General features: G+C 41.2%; 1 non-coding gene across 1 annotated transcript; it reads right to left on the reverse strand.

Annotated features, from left to right (window-relative positions):
• Positions 1-2,821: 2,821 nt before the first annotated feature.
• On the reverse strand, positions 2,822-2,945 carry LOC123459973. Its single transcript, XR_006636702.1, has one exon. It is a non-coding gene; the product is annotated as a small nucleolar RNA SNORA40 (small nucleolar RNA).
• Positions 2,946-3,962: the final 1,017 nt, after the last annotated feature.

Below are 3,962 nucleotides of genomic sequence, written 5' to 3' on the forward strand. Positions count from 1 at the left end.
TCTGTGGAAGGTAAGTTGGCAGGTATGTTGCACCCATTTGGCAACACATAAGGAAGTTCCATAGTAGGGCCTTTGACCTCCCCAGCCACAGACTTTTGACCAGGTTTACATTACCAGATGTAAATTTCCCCCTATAGAGTGGCACTCAAATCCAAGCATAATGTGGTTGGGTGTCCCAATAACAGTAATGACACTCTTGCACCAGTGGGGGCACATCTTGCCTGGAAGAGTATTATAACATCTTCTTTGTACTTAAGTCTATTTCATATATCTAACAGTAATGCCTGCCTCAATAATTCTAAGCATTAAATTATATGATTACATGTTAAATACTTGGCATGCATTTTCTCCTACATTTGAAGCATGCAACAATGGTCACTATTATTAACAGTAGCTGTTTTATCCTAAAAAGATGTCTGACAAAGACATTCAGTACAGTGGTCAAGATCCTACACTTAGAACACCAACTTCTTGATTTTTGATCCTAGTTCAACCATTTAGTTTCCTGATCTTGGGTAAGTTATTTGCCATGCATGAATATTCTTATGACAGCTATAGATTTAAAAGTTGAATCATTACCAAAGATTTAAATACTATTATTAGTACATTGTTACCAATTATACTACTGTTATCTATTATATTAGTTTACAGCAGCCCCTGGCCACTAGAACCAGAGCTATCTTAACCGCAGTCTGTCCATCTTGCCCCATCTCAGCACGTTGTGTGGGAACAGCAGGGCTATGCATATTGGCACAGTGATGGAAAGCATGCTGCTTTACAGAGCGTATTCTAGCTGCTGAATGAGGGCGACCGCGCTCGTGCTTACTAGATCCTTCATAAGGGTAAGTGACAAATCAACTGTTAGGAACATTGGTAGAAACTGTGTAAATATACTTCCCCTGATTTCTGGGTCACATCTGAAAAGCAAAAAGAGATGTACCAAGGAATTTCTGAATTATTCTCCCTTGCTTACCTAAAGTTTCTCCAGTAACTCCTCAGGGCAAACAGGAAAATCTGTATGGTAATGACACAATGTCCCATTCCCCAAAGCACTGGCCTTTGGTTGTTAAGAGAAAATGTTCCCATACATGTCTCCAGCAGATACTGTATGGAATTCTTCAGAAGCCTTTGAGGCAACAGCCATGAGAACATCTGGGATAATGTTGCTCTATAGGACAGTTTTGAGATCATTATTTTTGTCTGCTGAGGGTTGATAGTAAAGGCAGCTCAGAGCAGCTGTGGTACGCAAAGGAGGACAGAACAGTCTCCTATCCAAGGCGCCTCAATATGATCAGCACAGCAGAGTGCCGCCTCCATTTCCAGCTGATTTCTTCTAATGTGATAACACTCATGATAATAAATATTGTTAAAAAATAAAAGTCACTCTGGGGATTGCGAATCACTGGGACAGGTGTTCAGAATGAGAAAAGTGCAGTAATTGGGTGACTTATTCATTATTGGAAATGCTGTTTAAAATCTATTGCATTTTAAAACACAGTACTTCAGCTGCTCTCTGGCCTTCTGAAGACATTAGTGGGTGTTCTTTATCTGTTTGTTTTCCTCAGTGAAGTGAGGTTTTAATGTCACATAAGAACTAACTTGATCCTGTGCCAACATCTCAGAGTGAATGATGAAGTCTTCTGAGACTCACACATCACTCCACATAATGTTTCTCCTTTATAGAGCTCATTCTCTCTGCAGGCAAGGGACAGGGAAGAACAGAACCATAACAATTCTCATTTGATGACAAAGCTCACACAGTCATGGGAAAGGTCATGGTTTCCTTCAGTTCACACAGTCAGGCCAAAGAAGGACTTCATGGAGACCTATAGGCCCAACTGCTAGCCTACACTGTGTGACAGGAGCTGTACATCAATAAAAGTCCGTTTAAGACAGGTCCTTCTGCTGGCATGTCTGAAGTACCTCATCCATTTTGTAACATGTGGGGAAAGCGTATAATGATGACAATGGTTTCATACTGGAAACTGGAACAACTGAGTCTCCAGTAGGAGCATAAGCTCCCAATGTCATGTAGCAAGTTGTGGCTCATTTTCTACTTGATCATTTTTTTTCTTTTAAGTTATTAACTTCATTCTTGGAGTCAGCCTCAATAGTTATTGTAGTAGATAACTCCAAAATGCTTAAATGAACATCCAAACCAGACACAGCTTATGGGCAGAAGGGATTTATTTCAAGCTTAGAAATTCAGGAAAAGTTCCATCCATGGAAGAAGAAGCTGTTTACTTCCATAGATCCAAACAGAGAGAAAAACTACAGCAAGCCAAACACCTGTGCATACACACACACACACACACACACACACACACACACACACCCAGGAAACAGAACTGGTAGGACTCTGTTCCCCTGGAACTCCGTTCTCTGCATACATTTGTGCTGGAATACAGATCTACCCCCCCCCCCAGTGACAGGTCCCCTATAGCAGGAATCTGCCTGCTGGAGCTAAAACAGCAAACTCAGTTTTAATAAAATATGTGAGACTATAGGGACATACTTTCAGACTATCACAGTTCTCAATACCCTCACTGCTGTCTTAGGTATTATCATAGTCCTTTTTTTTTAATTTTTTTTGTTCATTTTTATTTATTTATTTGAGAGCAACAGAGAGAGAAAGAGGCAGATAGAGAGAGAGAGAGAGAGAATGGGCACGCCAGGGCCTCCAGCCACTGCAGACGAACTCCAGATGCGTGCGCCCCCTTGTGCATCTGGCTAACGTGGGTCCTGGAGAATCGAGCCTCGAACCGGAGTCCTTAGGCTTCACAGGCAAGCGCTTAACCGCTAAGCCATCTCTCCAGCCCATCATAGTCCTTCTTATGTATCAATACTCATACAGAAAAATGAGTTCTGAGTTGCAAAAAGTGATTCACTTGTTGCCATTTTATGTGAGTCTGTCTCCAAATCAAACAAAAATACACACAAGTGTTATTTAAGTTGGGTTTGAAACATGCATTCCACAGGCTTTTTACAATGTTGGTTACAAATTCATATGAATTATCCAAGGTTTCAACTTCTTTCCTTTCCTTCACTTCTCTCTCTCTCCTTCAATTTCATTCTCTACTAGATTTGAACCCTGGGCCTCACATATACTAAACAAGTTCTCTACTACAGAGTTATCCTAGCCCTCTATATGCTTTTAATTTCAACCAGAGTTTCACTAACTTACCCAGCCAGGTTTTGAACTTGCAATCCTCCAGTCTAACCAGAAGCTGGGATTACAAACTTGACCACAAGGCCTGGATACCTGATTTGAACTTGTAAGTCTGTGTTTTCTCCTGAGCCTTGGTGAAATCCCACCATGGCATAACACATGTTAAGAATAGATGGGTGGGGGCCCTTGCTATGGTCTAGATTTGCTTTTCTCCTGTAGGGAAAAGATATTGTGTTCCTGATGGACCTTATTGTTTGAGGTGGCCTCTTGAGGATATCTTCAGAGTATCCAAGGAATGGCTACATAGGAGGAGAGAAGATATTAGGTACCTTACTTCTTTTTGATTCTATAACAAGCTGTTTCAAAAAGCCTTGGGCCAAAACTCCATTTCTCAAGACCTGAAGGTTAATCATTTAGAATTTTTTTTCTTCTGAAAAGACTCCTGGTGGGGGCTGGAGTTGTTGAGTAAGGGGAGCAACAATACTGCTCTATTCCTACAGAGAGTGGATGGAGTCATCAGAAACCACATACTGAGCATGGGGGCCCAGGAAATGTCAAAATAGGAAAGTATCTCCATTCCACTGGACTATGGGATAAGGCAGCACACTGAAGACTGGGAAGAGATTATGATGGAGAGATTCTTGGTGCTGGCTCTAAAGCAGAGTTGAAATATGTCACATGGTAGGCTACCCCAACAGGAACCCTCTATGCAGTGAATTTCAGGTTGTAAGCCTTCAGACATAGACATGCTTTTATTTTTTTCAACCATACAATGTTCCTTTACTCTTACTTC

The sequence above is a fragment of the Jaculus jaculus genome, chromosome 3 (assembly GCF_020740685.1).
Source record: "Jaculus jaculus isolate mJacJac1 chromosome 3, mJacJac1.mat.Y.cur, whole genome shotgun sequence".
In the NCBI taxonomy this organism is placed as follows: domain Eukaryota; kingdom Metazoa; phylum Chordata; class Mammalia; order Rodentia; family Dipodidae; genus Jaculus; species Jaculus jaculus.